This window comes from Rousettus aegyptiacus, unplaced genomic scaffold (genome assembly GCF_014176215.1).
Source record: "Rousettus aegyptiacus isolate mRouAeg1 unplaced genomic scaffold, mRouAeg1.p scaffold_m13_p_3, whole genome shotgun sequence".
Classification (NCBI taxonomy): domain Eukaryota; kingdom Metazoa; phylum Chordata; class Mammalia; order Chiroptera; family Pteropodidae; genus Rousettus; species Rousettus aegyptiacus.
The window spans coordinates 166,427,102-166,443,539 of NW_023416306.1; the positions used below are offsets into that span (position 1 = coordinate 166,427,102).

At 56.9% G+C, this 16,438-nt stretch overlaps 1 protein-coding gene across 3 annotated transcripts in view; it reads right to left on the reverse strand.

Moving 5' to 3' along the window:
* ASB2 (ankyrin repeat and SOCS box containing 2) overlaps positions 1-9,516 on the reverse strand; it is a 39,153-nt gene extending 29,637 nt beyond the window's left edge. The window contains exon 1 of one of the 3 annotated variants that reach the window (XM_016145503.2): positions 9,204-9,516. The gene's annotated coding sequence lies outside the window, so the exon portion shown is untranslated. The other 2 variants (XM_016145505.2, XM_016145504.2) reach the window with 2 other exon arrangements.
* Positions 9,517-16,438: the final 6,922 nt, after the last annotated feature.

The following is a 16,438-nucleotide window of genomic DNA, read 5'->3' on the forward strand; positions in this document are numbered from 1 at the left end:
TGCCCCAGCATTTCCCCATATCTCTGCATTGTACTAGGGCTGAGAATATTAGAGCTGAATCAGACACAGGCCTGTTACTTAAGATCTCATGACCTAGTTAAAATCAATCATTAATATAATTTGCTGTGTTAATTTCAGGGACTCGCTTAAAGGGGGGGGAAAAAAGCCTGAAGGAGAAATGGACTTTGGTTGAGTCAACTACTTTTAGGAAATAAAGTAAAATCAGCTGAGTCTGATTTTCATTTTAACTGGCTGATATGCGGGGTGTCTGTAGGTCAATGGTTTATAGCTCTGGCTGACCATTAGAATCACATGGGGTCTTTTAAAAACTACCCGAATAGCAGTGCTATGGTTTGGTTTGTTTGGCAAATATTCACTCCTCTCCCTGGAGGCAGAGTGTCCCCACCCCCCGCCGGCACCCCGCCTTCTCGCCACTGAGATTGTGCTTGGCCGTGGACATCCTCCGGCCGATGAATGTTGACAGGTGCTTGTGCACTGGGGCTTGCTCTTCTGCCATCACCAGGACTTCTTCCTGGAGCCACTGCCCTTTAACTGGGCCCCAGAGTATGAACCTACCTGGGGGCAGCCCGAGCCCAACCTGCACCTAGGAGCAGTGCCCATCGGGGCCTGCAGCCTCAGAGCGTGAGAAGAAATGCTTATTCTGGCTACTTTGGGATGCAGCATTCTGGTGGCTCTCATTAACCCATACCTAAAAGACTAGGCTGGGCCCTTCACAAAGAATATGTATAAGTGGCCAATAACCAAAGGTAAGCGTGCTCAACTCCCTGAGCGTCTGGGGGAAATTAAAATTAAGACCCCAATGCAATACCGTTTACGTCCGTCACAGCGCCTCAGGTGAAAAAGACGGGACCCAGCGAGCGTAGGGGAAGATGCGGAGCAGCCGGAAGACTCGCCACCATTGGCGGGAGCGCCAGACCGCGAAAGCGCTTCGGAACACCGATGGCGTTTGCTAACGCGGAACACACCCATGTCCTGCTGGCTCTGTGCCCAAGAGACACCAAAAGACGAGTTCGAGGAGGTTCGCAGCGGTGCTGTGCTATTCGTGATAAAGCCACCCGGAAACTCCCCAAATGGCTGTCAGCATTTGAACGAATTACTACATCATGAATATTCATGTACGGATAATACACACCAGTGAAGCGGACGGACTACTTACTACTACTCCGTACGGCTACTCCTCCAACAATGAATCTCACGAACCACAGTGCGCAAAAGAAGTCAGATGACAAAGAACATCGCTACGTGATTCCACTTACATAAAATTCAAGAAAAGGCGAAACTAAGCTACGGTGATAGAAGTCAGAAGAGTGGTTACTTTTGGGGGGTCACTAGAGATGCTGGTGCTGTGTGACCTCGGCCAAGGCCCTGTCCCTCTCTGGGCCTCAGTTTTCTTAGTGCGCAAGGAGGGTTTGGGCTAGAAGGTATAGAGACCAGCGTGGTCCATGGCGGAGTAGGGACCCAGGCGGGAGTGGAAGCATCTTAGACATGGACATCGGGGGCGTTAAGGTCTAGTTTCGGTTCTGCAACTTCTCAGCTGTGTGACCGACTCGTTTCCCTTTTCTGGGCCTCAGTTCCTTTATCAGTAAAAACGAGAAGGAGACAACCCACTTCACCCCGTCATAAGAGCGGGTCGACGTGGGAAGCCTGTAAGGGGTAAAGCAAGAAGTTGGCGGGGACCTCGCCAGTCCTTCACCCGTTGGCCCTGCAGCCCGGCATGGGCGCATCGGAGGCTGATGCACAGCACTCAGCCATGGCGCCCTTTCCTGACAAGATGCCCAGGGAGGTGAAGACGGCCAGGCGATGGGACGGCCAATCTCCTGCAGCCACTTCTGGACTCACGGGCCCTCCCCCCCGCATCTGATGGTGCCCGGAGCCTTTTCTCTTTGTCAATGACTTCATGCTATTGCCCTGACAGCAGCCCTAGAAGGGAAGGACATTTTTTGTTGAATTAACTTATTCTCAAACACCCTCGCTCCTTCCACAAGGACTTGGTGTTCCTATTTCACAGAGGAGGCAGTTGAGGTTCAGGGAGGGGAGGGGAGGGTTGGCAGGAAGACCGACGGCTGGGAAGTTGGGATTTGGAGGCTGGGCTTCCCAACTCGAACCCAGCGCTCCTTCTGGGGATTCCAGAAACACCGATCCAAGTGACGGGTGCCCGCGCGAGACCTGAGCAGGTGGGGTTAGTAGTGCCGTCCCCACCCAGCCCGGCCACCTGGTCTGCACCTGTGTGGTGGGCACCGCATCAGGTTCTCGGCCCACGCAGATGGGCAAGGTGGGGCCTGATTTTGAAGGAACCTTAAAGGAGAGGGTCTCTGCCTTTGAGAAGGAGAACTCCCCTACCCTACCGTGGGCTCAGCCATGTCTCACTCTCCCCACTGAGATCCCCAGTCCTTGAGTAAGTTGCCCATCTTTAGAATCTAGTAAGTGTTCTTATTAGGGGTCGGTAGCAGAATCACGAGGGTTCAAGTGTGCACAGGCTTGGTGCTGGGTCTCGTGTGATACCAGGCCACTGCGGGAGGGCACTCCCATCACTAGGCCTGTGCAACGATAGGCTGGGGATGCCTGCCAGGGACTCTGGAGACCTCTCCCCAGGGGCAGGATGGGCAGTGCAGCCTTAGCACGAGGGGAGAGTAGGGAACAGCCTGTGGGGTCAGCGCGGCACCTTCGAATCACCTTTGCCAGTTATTAGCTGTGCGACCTCGTAGAATCTCAATTTTTCCGCCTGTAAAATGGGCCTAATAAGAATAGCTATGCCATGGCAGGGTGAGGGTGGGCTGAGGGCTAGACATCCTGGACGATGGCCTGCCCCTCTTTTGGCCTCAGTTTCCCCCATCTTCGTGCTGCCCGGCTTGTTTCTGCAGCCTCTGCCTGGGGGCTGGGCCAAGTTCTAGGCCTGAGCCTGGAGAGAGGCCAACAGTCTCAAGGGGCCCTCCGGGAGACCGACTGGAACAAAAAATAGCCTTTCCCAGGCAAAGCGGGAGCGCGGAGGGCCTTGCCCAGCCCGGGCCTGCAGACGGAGCGGTGCTCCGGGCCAGCTGGGCAGGCGCGGCCGGGGCCTCCAGAGGCTCCTCTTTTGCCTCCTTTACAGCACCCCGACACCGGCTCCAGGGGAGACCCCACCCTGCCAGGTGGCATCTGTAAAATGGGGATAACGGTGGCTGTGACAGGTTCCCCGAGTCGGCACTGGTGAAGCGCCCAGAACAGCACTCCTCTAAGAGGGGCCTCAGTTCTCGCATCTGAGAAACGGGTGTAGGAACACGGGCCCCTGCAGGGCTGCAGCGAGGATTAAATAATGGCATTTGAAAGAGTGGTCCTTCCTTCCCCTGCCCAGAAATCCAGGCTCACTGGCAGCCTGGGAGCTGGCCGTGGGGTCTGGCGCCAGTGGATGAGGTGAGGTCTCAGTGGCTGGCTGGGGGGCTACAGTGGGAGAAGTGGCTCCCTGGATGTCTTATCGAAAAAAAACTGGGGGCGGGAGACAAGGCTGGGAGGGCAGGGGGACAGGAAAGGGACTGGCAGCCATCCTCCAGCATACCAAGCTCCCCCTCAGCCAGGGACTTGGGTCAGGACTGTGACCCCGCCAAGCCACGTCCTGTCCTCGTCTGTTTGCAGATGGAATCAGTATCACTGCTCATTTACTGTCCCTTGCCTCCTCTTTCCTTCTCTTCCCTGCCTCGATGCCTGGCTTGTCACCCTAACAGACACAGTTCATGCATCGCCTCCACCAGGAAGCCTCCCTGATTGGGTGGCTGGGGTGTCCTGAGCTGCCTCCAAGGGCACCCCTCATGTTCTGTTGCTTTAACTGCCTGCTCTGGGCCTACCACCTCAAGAGTAGGACTGTCACATTCACGGCATGGCCCCGGGACATGGCCCAAGGTACACAGCAGCTGTTTAATAAATGCTGGATGGACAGGTGAGAATGAATTATCGATAGGGTCGAACCTTGGAAGCACAGCTATGGTTGAGAAGATTACCGAGCGTCATAGATGGTGTGGCCGCTGGTCTGACTGCCTGGGTTCCCTGCTGGTTCTGCCACCTATTGGCCGTGTGGTGGAAAGCAGGTTACTCCCACCCTCTGGGCCTCACTCTGACCATCTGTGAAATGGGGATAATAAGAGCAAGTGGCTGTGGGGGGTTGTCAGGTGAAATGTGGCAAGGTATGTAAACGCAGAGCAGGGCACTCGGCACCCAGCCGGTGGCCCGTGACACCCTGCTGATCTTCCGTGGCTCCCAAGATGCTGTGATTCTCTGCTCTGACCCGTCCCTGCTCAGACGCTGCCCACTTGGAACTCATTCCCAGCGGGCCGTTTCCTAGGAGACCCCTTCTGAGAGAGTTTGATTCTCCCACACTCTCCTCCGTTTACGAAGAGTGACAGCGAGCCAGCTTCCTCTGATAGCTGTGGCTGGGATACGAAGATGTTGCTGTCAGTCTCCAGCTTGCCCTGGGCAGCCCGCAGGAGCCCGCAGAGCCCGGCTCAGGGTCAGGAATGGGGTCAGAGGAGGGAGATCGCCACGCCCTCCCAAAGCCAGCCCGGGGCAGCGTGGAGCTGCCTGCCACTTCCGAAGCCTGCACTCCTGGAGAGCCCTCTGGCTGCCTCCTCCGTTCCTGCTGGCGTGACCTGCAAGGACCCACAGCTGGTCCCCTCCGCTCCAGGGCTTGAATTTGCATACAAGGTGATCACTGACCAACGAGGCAGTGGATGTTAAGTGAGCACTTAGTTCATTTAACAGTGCCGAGCTCTTAGTAAAGGCCATGTGACTACTTCAGTGAGGGTCCCCTTGTACCTTTCAGGTGTGGGTGTGGACTGTTCATTGTAGCTCCCAGGCACAGCGCTAGCTGAGACCTGCAGACAGGACAACGGGTGCTCGAAGAACCACGGCCACGATGCCTCCCCTTGCGGGTAATTCACGCTCTCACTCCCGTTGTTAGTTTGAGCCACGCGATCAATCTGTGATAAACATATTGTTCCCATTCTAGAGATGAGGAAATGGGGGCGCACCAGGGAGAAACTGACAGGGAAGAGGCGAGGAGCTACATGTTCCGACGTCACGCCCAGCCCGCCTTCGCGTGACTAGCAGCGGCTTCCAGGTGTTTTGTAAGGTTCGAGTAAAGACCTGGGTTAAACCAAAGACGGCAGATAGTGCTCAGAAAGGCGACGTGTATGTGTATGTACAGTACGCACATGTACACACGCATATATGCTGTATATAATAATCTCTCCCCAAAGTTCCAGGGTGTCCCAAACATCACGCGACCCTTAACCTGCAGCAGTCCTAATACCTGGAGCTAGCCTGGAGCCACTTGAGGAAATGGGGAGTTGCCCAGGGCTGCTCCTTGGCCCGCAGGGTCCTCTACCCCACTCCTTGCAATGCTCAGTGAGTTTACCTGGAAACTTATCTTTCTTACCTGCTGTCCCCCTGGGATCTAAAGGGGTCCTAAGAAACCTGAGGAAACACCTCCGGCTGGAGGGCTCACGGCAGCGAACCATCAAAGGGTTCTCGCACCTTCCTGGGCCTGATTGCTTTAAAGCCTCAACCGTAAACGCAACTGGTACTTGTGGCCCCACCCTGTTTCCTGGCTGCTTTCAGGTGCTGCACCATTTGACCTTCTCAATCCCTGGGGGCAAGGGTCTTCCCCTTGCCCGGGTGGGGAGACTGAGGCTCTGACCTGCCTCTCTGCTCATCAGACCCTCTGACAGTGACTCTTTGGGTTGTAACCAGGAATTAGTTACTCTGGAAATTTCTGCTCTGGTTAAGGGGTGAGCCGGCCTTGGGGAGATGGGAGAGTGGAATCCAGGCTACCTCGCTTGACCCCGCCCGAGGGTCCCAGGTCAAAGCCCCAGGGCGGGCCTTCGCAGTGGGGCAGGGCTGGCAGGCCTCTGGCCGCTGGTGTCCAGCGCCTCACAGCTGCCGGGAGTTTAAGCCTTTTGTCCAGACTCTAAAGATTCTAACAAGCCCCTCCCAGCATCACTAATCCCAGACTTCGATGCCGTTTACAAGCTCCGGCTTCCCTCAGGCGCCGGGACCTTAGGCTTCTGAGCTGGGGCCAGGGTTGCTGGATGTTACCAGGGGGTCTGCTCGGGGCTGAAGGCCTCAGCTGACCCCACAATGCAGGCTCTTCTCTCTGTTAGCTGTTAGCCGGAGAGGAAGCTGAGACCCAGAGGCGGGGTGTGACTGGCCCAAGGTCACCCCGGTAGGAGGTGACGACCAGGCTCTGCTCCCACATACCACGCCCTGGGATGGGGACACTCTGCAACCCATTGTATGAGGGGTCAGGGCAGGAGGAGAGACCACGACTCCAACCAGAACAGAAGTGCCATGAGGACCAGCTAGAAAAACGTCAATGAAGGTCAAGTTTTCATTTTGTTTATTTGGTCCCCAAACTACTGCATCCACAGCCTTGTGGGTCACCTTCATCTCAGCCTTCTAAGGGGAGGGCTCTTCTCTCCTTCCTAGCCCTGCAGGGGGCAGCACTTCTTTGAGGCCCCCGGGATGACCCCAGCACAGCTAGCCCCTTCACACGCCCCTCCTGGCCTCTCTCCCTGTCCTTCTCTTGCTGTAGCCAGATCCATCAGTGGGGCTCGGCCACATGCAGGTCTGGACACAGCGTTCCAAGCCCCTGACCCTATTCCTGCCCAGGAATCAGCCAGAGCCAGATTCTGCCCTCTGTGCCAACAGCCTGGGGTGGGGCGAGAGGAGATGGGGTTTGCCCTTCCAGCAATGCTGTCCCCCCCGCCCCCCCATCCCTCTGAAGCCCAAGTGCAGCCTCGCCCAGCCCTGTTCTGGGCACCAGGAGAACAGGGAATGTCACCTTGGCACCCGAGTAGCAGAAGGTTCTGGAAGTTCTAGCTCCAGGCTGCAGAGCGGGAAGGGTCCAGTGGGACAGGGGTGCCCGCCCAAGCCCCCTTCTCACACCCCAAGCTACTTGCTGGGCCAACCACAGGGCTGGCTGCAAATCTTTTAATCGAGATCACACCCAAATCAGCTGGAGTCTTTCTCCTTTCTGTTTCTTTTTTCCCCCTTTCCTACCTTTATTTAAATCTGTTTCTTCTCTCTTTGCTTTCCTTCTTCCCTCTTTTTCCACCCCTCTCTTCCACGTCCTTTTCTTTGGAAAATTCAGGCAGTTTAGGAGTCACTTTACTTTTACCTCATCACTTTCTCTTCAAAACATTTCCCTCGGCCACGAAGCTCTTAACGACCTCACTGACATTCCTGGTCATTAATTAGTCCGAAAGAAGGTGCTAAGGATGAGAAGTAAAGACACAAACCAGGCCTGTGACAGCTGCCGCCTCCAGACAGCCCGACCCTCTGCGGCTCAGAAACGCAAGAACATCGGGCGGGTCCGGAGATATTTTTGTGTCTCCTTCAGGAAGACGCTCTCGGAGCCATCCAGCCTGTCTATGATATACGGGCATCTTATGACGCCCTGACTGTGCCAGAGACAGGTCTGTTTACTGCTCTGTCAGTCCCCTGGGAGGCTGTAGGAGGCTGTGGCTTTGACTGTGGGCCCTGGAGGCCGGTAGACCGAATGGCCAGGATTGGAGTCCCAGCTTCAGCACGTCCTACTGGTCTGGCTTTAGGAAAGCCCCTTCATCTCTCGGAACCTCAGTTTCCACATCTTGGAAATGGGAGCAACCGTCACCTCCGACTCACGAGGTGCTCGAGAAGAGTCCGTGAGGGAAGTCACCTCAAGCACTGGACCCAGTGCCTGGCTCGCAGTGTCAGCGAATGCTCACGGACGTGGATTTTGTTATTCTCCACTGTAAGGCCGCCGGGGGGTGGAGTACACGGGGCCCCTGCCCCAGGGAGTGCGAAGAGGAGGCCCCCTTTCCCGTGAGGCGCTCACGGCTTGGCCTGTTTGTGCAAGAAGGAGTGACGCAAACTAGAATTGTGCCAGGCGGAGGCCGCGCTGTAAACAGGCCTGCGCCAGCTGTCAGGACCCATCCCACTGCCCCGGACGTGGCTGGAGCACCTGCCGCCGCCTGCCTCGCTGTGCGCTGCCCCGGGCCCGTAGTGGCAGATGTCAGGGCTGTGGCTGCTGTGCTGGCCGCGGCTGGCTCTGCCTGGGCCCCTGCGAGCCCCCTCAAGCCCCCGACTCACACGTGAGCTTTCCCTTCAGTGGGGCCGCTCTCTGTCCCGTGAGTGCTTGGCTCCTGCCCAGCCTCCGGTCTCCGTCATTCACCTGTCCTCCTAAGAGTCACCGCCTCCTCGTTCCCCTGGTTTCCTGAAGTCAGGTCCCTCCTGCTCCCCAGCTCCCACCTCTGCTCAAAACCCATCAGAGTGCACCCCCTCTTCTTGCCTGGCCTGGTAAGAGCTGCATCTGCCTCTGTCCCCCTGCCAGCTTCACCCCGACTTCTCACCGTCGTGGCCCTTTGCCACGGCCACACTGTACTTCCTACCCATACACAGACGCACCTTGGCTGGTCTGCCTTTGCCAAGCCGCCCCTCCCCGCTGGAGGGCCCTTTCCCCGCCCCCCTGCCTGATGACACCCCATTCATCCTATCAAAGGCCATCTCCTTATCTCCTTAAATGTGTCCTCATGCTTGCACGCGCACACACACACACACACACACACACACGCGCGCGCGCGCGGGATTCTTGCATCTCAGTATTCCCCCATAACATTTCCCATTCTTTACATTGACCCATAGTTTTGTTTCCAGCTTCTATTTCTTCTCCTAAACCCCAAGTCATGGCAGGCACAGCCCATGGCAACTTGGTTGCTCTCGCCCCCACAATACCGGGCATTCGGAGGCACTCCATAAATGTCACGTGAAATCAACACCCCCACGCATGAATATATCTATTCACCCAACCTCAAAGCATTTCTGAAAGTCGTTTATCTGACACGTATTGCCCAAGGCCTGCCAACCAACAATAGCATCATTGATAATCCATTCTGCATTTCCATATTTAGAAGTGCACAGCAGAGTGACATCTGAGCAAGCGTCCTCCAGGAGGATGGGTAAGTGCATGCAAACGGCTGATTCTATGCCCCCCAAATCTGAAACGAAAGTCATAAGCATGTTTTATGATTCAGGAGAACAGGGGAGAGAGAGAGGGAGAGGCGTAAGAAAGCAGTTTGCCTGGAAGAGATTCCGAGTAAGCAGCGTGGTGGGGAGTGGCAGCCAGCCAAACACTGTCATCTCGGGTCTGTGTGAGAAAGTCGAAAGCATGCATTTACCTGGTAGGCTCTGAAACAAGGGGATCATTCAGGGGCAATAAAAACGATTTTCTTGAGAGTGTCTTAATTCAGCACACGCTCCCTGAGCGCTCTTCTGCCCTGGCCCTGAGCTTCTGACTGCTCTGCCTGGCAGCTCCGAAACGCTCTCCTTTGAAGCAGGGAGTTTATTTCGGGCCCATCGCATGACCAGTGATGGCATGCCAAACTATAAGGTGCTTGACTCTCAGATTTCCTGTTTGGAGATTGCAGGGAAGAGGCTGTGGTCCTGCCTTTAGCTCCTCCAGGGCGCATCGGGTAGGAACCTCACTTCAGAGAGCATCTCGGAGCGTTGGCCCTCACGTGACGTCATTGCTTGTGATCCTTGACACGGAGGCCATATATGGGTATGTTTCTGGAACTACCCAGGAGGGAGCAAGAGGGGAGAGCGATGCAGAGGCTAAGAAACAGAGACGGGCAAAGAGAACGGAGAGGCAGGACTGGGAGGGGAAGAGACGAGCGCGAGGGGGAAAGGAAGCGTGGGAGAGACGAGAAGAGGAAAGAGAACGAAGACGGAAGAGGAAAATTGGGAAAAGACGCCGGAGAGAGAGAAGGAGGAGGAAGACGTGTGAGACTGAGGCACGAATGCGGAGAAGGAAAAAATGGGGAAAGCCGGGGAGACGCAGGGAGAGGGGAACCGTGATGATCTAGGCGATGGAAAGGGAGAGAGAAGGTGAAGTAAGAGAGAGAGAGGGGGGCCTTATAGGAGAGAAAGGCAGCTCGGACGGGGAGGAGGATGGACGGAATGAGAGAAGGAGAGAGAGAAGGAGAGCGGATGGAGGCCCTCGGTGTGGACGGCCTTCGCCGAAATCACTGGGCGCGAAGCAGGTGGCGGAGCCTGACACCTGGGCTGCCGGGGATCCGGCTGCCGGATGCCGTGGGATGGGGCAGGAAGTGCAAACGACAGGAGGACACGCGCGCGTGCGCGCACACACACACACACACACGCGTGTGGGCGAGCCCCGGGCAGAGGCACACCGTGGACGGGGGCCCCTCCTCCGGAGCTGGGAGAGACCATCTACGGCTTCCGTAATAGACCGAATGGCACGAAACGTCAGTGTTGGTGGCAAAGCGTACACGCACGGAGCATCCGGGAGTGTGCATGAGGTGCTCCAGGTGCTCAGACGCCCACACATGCATCCAGATCTCAGGCCGCGGGGTGGGTGGGCTGGAAAGGTACACCGGGTCCGTTTCAAAGGAAAACCATTTCCATGTTAAAGGGCCATTACCTTGGCGGATATTGGATTTATGGCAGGATACTGGATTTGTGATTTCTTACCAACTCAAACTCAGGAGAATTCAGGATGCCTTTAGAGTCACATGGAATCTTCCACCCGAGAATAAATCTCAGTGAACACAGGGTTCTCTGGGGTCGAGCAAGGTCCCGGCGGTCTCACCTGGAGCTGGGAACGGGAGGACAGGACGGGGGGATGGGTGGTGTATCGCCACAGCTGGGGTGGCCCCCCGCACCCCCCATCAAGGCGAGCTCACACCCAGCCTCCCCGCACCGTGCGCCATGGCGGGCAGAGAGGGCCTGCCCTTCTCTTTCCCGTTTGGGACTTCCCTCAGCAGTAGGAAGTTCTAGTGGACTCTGTGGGGTGCGGCTCGGGGGTCCTGCCACTTCCACGGGGTCCCCGGCGAAGGCAGGGCACGCGCCCCTCTGCTCTCTACCGCAGAGCCCTCCCCAGACTTGGGCTTCTCAGGCGGCCCGAGGCCTTGCTTCTCCCTCCCAGTCCAGACGAACCTCTTAAAGTTGAGGGAGCTGGAAAAACTCACTCTCCAAATCCCATTGCCTCATACCTGTACTCCGCTTTTGCAAATCAAGAGCCCGAATTGTGGGGGAAGCATCACAGGGAACGGAAAGGGCATTGGGGGTGAAGAGCGGGGGAGGGGGCTGGCCAGGCACGCTTTACCTAAAAGCGCCAGCGCCACCCTGCTGCAGTCACACGAGCTTCCCGGCCAGCGCTATCGCCACCCCGTTTCACAGGTGAGGGAACCGAGGCTCGGAGAGTTTGGGGAGCATGTCCATAGTCCCACAACGGATAAGCAATGCTTTAGATCTGAGCCAAGGCCAATGCTTTAGCCACAGCTCTATCCCCCATGGAACGGGCCGTCCAGGTGTTGGGGCAGAGCAAACTGGAGACTATGGGCTTTGTCCCTGGTCCTCAGCTCGCTGCAGTTAGGTGGCTCGGTGGCGTGGCTGCTAGTCCACAAAGGCTGAGGCGAAGACAGGTTGGGCCACCTGCTGACACCACAGGTTGCTCATGTCCAGAGGGAACAGGTTCAGCTGAATCAGCAGTTCTCAATCCCACCCGCGCCTTAGAGCCCTGTTACACTTACCCACGCCCGCCTCTACCCCGGAAGCTCTGATTTAATTCATCCGAGCCAAGGCCTAAACGGCGCCGAGGTTTAAAAACCTTTTGTTAAAGCATAACACACCCCCACCCACAGGAAAGTGTGCGTATGGCAAGCGTACGGCTCGAAGTGCACACGCCCAGCATCTGAATCAGAGAGGGACTATGACCAGCACCCCAGAACCCCCTTCGGCGCCCCGCCCCAGCTCTGCACCGCCGCCCACCACCGCCCGCCAGCGAGGCAGCTCTCCCGACGCCTAGCGACGCGGGTTGCTCCGCACCTCGTGTGAACAGCCGTGCCCTCGTTCACTCAGCAGCACGCCGTGAGGTGCGTCCGCATCGTTCCACGCAGTCACGAACCTTCTCCTCGCTGCGTAGTATCCCACAGTTTATCCATTCTACTATTGGTGGACGTTGGGGCAGTGCTCATTGTGGGGGAATTATGAGTAGTGTAGCTATGAACGTTCTAGTACGCACCTTCTGGCGAATGGATGTACCCCTTTCTGTCGGGTCATAGGACAGGCGTATGCTCGGCTTAGGTTGAACTGCCAGGTGGTTTTCCAGAGTCGTTGTGCCAACTTCCATTCCCGTTATCGGTGAGTGAGAGAGAGTTCCCGGTGCTCCAGGTCCTCGCCAACACGTGGTGTTTTCCACCTTTTTTCGTATTGCCCATTCCGATGGACGTTCGTTGCGATTTGCATGTCCCTGATGACAAATCGCGTGGAGCATCTGCAAAGCCCTGGCCTCAGAGACCTCTGGAGCCTTTGCGCTGTGGAACAGGCCTCCAAGGAGGGTTTTTATGAGGACAAAAAGGGGTAAATGAGGGACACAGGCAGAAGCAGACACTAAACAACTGGTCAACCTGCAGGGGCGCAAGGAGAAGGATGCGGCCCCCAAGGGGAAGCCCCCCAGGACTCACATGTGGCCCCAGAGGGGCTCTGCTCTCCCGGTCCCAACTAGAACCTCTTCTTCCTCACTCTCTAGCCCCCTTTACCAATTATATGTTCATTCGTCATGAGTTTATGGCCTGTCTTTCCCATCTGGAATAGACTTTCTGTTCACTGCTGTGTGTCCGTGCGTACGACAATGCCGGGCACACAGCGTTTAACAAACAACTGTTGAGTGGCTGTGCTCATGCTCAGCTGGGAGGGCTGTGGTGCTGTCTGCCAGCCTCGGTTTCACTCTGGGCTACACACACACACACACACACACACACACACACACACACACACACACACCAGGCCTCTCCTCTCTATGCTTATTTCAAGCTGAATACCCATGAATAAAGTTTGTATGTGTGTGTGTGTGTGTGTGTGTGTGTGTGTGTGTGTGTTTGCTGAGAGGCTGTTCACCGAATCCCACACGTAGCAGGGCCCAGAGAGGAGACAATACCGGCACATTTTCCTCAAGACGCTGATCCCTCTTCCAGTGAAGGTGGGTGGGGTGGGCTGGCAGGAGCCGGGATGCCAGTCAGGGCCAAGTGCGGGGACCACGCCCACCCTCCATGGAACATCACCCACTAAAACAAGCACCATTGTGGCCTTGGAGTCACGGTCCCTAGCCCTGGCTGCCTCTCGGCATCAGTTTATTTTGGTTTCAAGAGATGAAGAGGAGCAGATGAAATGCTGATCCTCAGCTGTGCAGCCTTCTGGAGCGGGGGACGGAGCAGGGGATGGAGCAGGGATGGCAGGGGCGGCGGGGGTGGCAGGGGCGGCAGGGGCGGGGCGGGCAGGCAGAGGCCGAGGTCCGTGGAAGGAGGAGGCATCTGTGGAGAGGAGTGAGGGGAAGGCCCAGAACTTCTGACCCTCCATCCGCTCTTTCACACGGTCCCCATGGGAGCTTCCTCCACACGGCAGAGGGTGGCGAACCCCAATTCCATGGGGATAGGAACCCCTGTTGTTGGGATCCTTACAGACCTCGTCATCTGGCTGGTCATTTTTATCCTTTATAATATCCTTTATAATAAACTAGTAAATGCCAAAAATGATAAATTAATTAATTAAAAGGTAAGATAGGCCCTGTGCCCTCTGGGGTGAGTGACAGTGCCTTTCTTCCATTCAGAACCATCTTTCCCCCAACCCCCACCCCCAACCTCCTAGCTCAGGGGACCAAGGCAAACTCCAGGGAGAGAATACAGACAGCATTTCTGTTTACAGAGAGCAGCGTGAGAGCATGTTGGCCTCACGCCCTATGATACCCTAGAGGTGGGGGTGAGACATCACCACCCAGCAGGGCCCCGGGGGACCGGCACGGGGCTGCCTGATCCTGGCCCCGTCCTCCCCAGCACCCCACATCCCTGTTAAGGAAGGAACAGTGGGAGCTTACAAGGGTTTTCATCAACACTAGCAGATCTGAGCTGCCAACTCCAACGTGGCACATGGGGCTCTTTGCAGCCGGCTGAGGCTTTCCTGAGTCATGACTGACCCTTCAGAGAAGGGTGACCAGGACAGAGAGGCAAGGCAGAAAGCAATGGCGGTGGCCCAGCCAGCCTCACAGCCCCCTGCTCTGAATCACACTCCCCGCTGAGCAAACCTCCAGCCTCCCTCGACTGGCAGTGCTGTTACTCTGCACGTGGCACGGAGCAAGGTCGTCGCATGCCACCCTGGGCTCCAGCCCTTGGGTTAGGAGCCAGGCCGTCTATCTATGGGCTCTGACTTTCTCCAATGAGTGTCTTGCCCCTGGAGGTGTCCTGGGCCTGGTGGGGACAAGCTGGGGGCATGACTGGCCAGCCCTGTGCGGAGGATATCTTCCTTCCTGGGAGATGCCACCCACGTGCAATCACAGTGCCACCCCACCCCGTTTCCAGCATGGGCACCAGTATCAGACAACCCCGCCCAGTCCCTGCGTGCCGTAGCCCCTGGCAATAGCCCTTGGCAACAGCCCCTGGCAACAGCCCAGCACCTCCCTGAACCTTAGCTTGGTCTCCTGAAAATGAAGGAGCCACGACTCCTCTCCCCCGCATGGCTCTTAGGAGGGTAAAATGAGATCCCAGGGCTCGAACATCCTACCTAGGGCCCTGCACTCAGGGGACACTCATCCACGGGGCCTCTTCCACCCCACCTGCCCCGTGCAGGGGCCATGCAGGTCGATCCGCCCTGGAGGTTGCTGGCTCTATGGGCTGGCTGGGTCACTCGGCCCCTCCAGGCTTTGATCTTGCTGTGCCCAAGTCACCCTGGAACTCAGGATGGAAGAGAAGCCCTGAGTGGCCGGCAGCCCACGCTTGCTGCTAGGAACAGGTTCACAGCAGAGCTGGGAGCTCTCATTCGACCGGAGAGAAAGGCCACTCCTGCCGCAGCCTGCCCTCCTGCCCGGGGATCGGCTGTGCTGCATGTCCCGCTGGGTGTAGCAGCTCCTCGCTGGCCTCTGGCCATTCGGACAGGACTGGGGCCAGGTCGTGAGCTGGTCCCTCCATCGCTGCGGTCAAGTTGGGAAGGCAGAGGCCCCGCAAATACAGTCCCGGACCCGGCGCCTCCGGGGACAGAGCTCGCAGAGAGAGCGTTGCCACTCCAGATATGCAGCTGTCACCCGCTTGGCGCCCCCACAGGGGCAGCCGGCTGCAGGGCGCTGGCTGCTCTCAGGCCTCCGCGTCCACCTTGGCCTTGCTCCTCGGGGAGTCCACGTGGCCTGTGAGGTGACATTGCGGAGGTGTCAGCCGGACCTGGCACTGCGGGCAAGGCCCGGGGCTCGCTCCGGCGAGGAGGGTTGGGGTTCTGGGGGTGGGGCAGTGCTGGCAATGCCGGGAACGGACCGGGGGCTCTGACATACCGGTGGTGGGAAGGGATAGGCAGACACCCCAATTTACCAGCCCCTCCTGGGAGCCACACGCTTGCACGGGCATCCGATGGCGGAGGCATCATCACTCCGAGAGGGGAACCGAGGACCTCCTGGGACTTGCTCGAACTTGGTGACGGTGACACCTCCCCCTACGTAGCCTCTGTCCCACACAGAACTGAAAGAGCAGAGAGCAAAGACTGTCAGGACTGGGAGGTCCCCAGCCTCGCCTGCTCTAGCATCCTTCTTCTGAGGGACAGGAAACCACGCCTGGAGAATGAGAGGAGCTCAGCAGTCACGGCTTCCAGAGATCCGGTCCCTTCTGTGTTTTCCCACGGCTCCCTCGCAAGCTTACCGCGTGATCTTAGTAGTTGATGATCACATGTCATGACCCTAAAAGCCCAGTTTGGGGGAAAATTGGCAGGAATCCCACCACACCAGAGGGGGACAAGCCCAGAGACAGGCTGCACTTCTTGATGGGCGCCTTCGAGATGCCTGCTACCCCTCGAGACCCCAAGAAGGAGGTTGCAGTTTGCAATAGGCCACCTGGCGAACAGCTTGACTTCCAGCACAAGCCACTTGGGTGTCCAGGTCATTGTATCTTCTCCCTGTCCCCGCTCCAGGAGTTCAGGCTGGGTTCACTGCCACACAGACTGGCTAGTAAGGTGGCTGGCCCAGATGTCCCTGTGGAGCCCCATGTCTGAGACCTCAGACTCTAGAGTCATCTGCCAGCCCCACCACCAGAAGCTGTGTCACCTTGGACAACTTACTTAACCTCTCTGAGCCTTGGCCTCCTGATCCGGGGGTGGGGGAAGATGATAGTATATGCCTTAAAGGAAGGTTGCAATGATTAAAAAAAAAAAAGAAATATACACACACACACACACACACATATGTATGTATTAGAATAAATATATAATAAATATAGACTATATATTTATATAGAATACATGTATCAGAATAAAGACTTATAACTGGTAGAGGTTGTTACCACCTTAAACATCCTGACAGAGACGGGGGACATGGTGGTCGGTTGGAATCAATGGTTCTTTCCTGAGGACAGTTTCTCCCTGG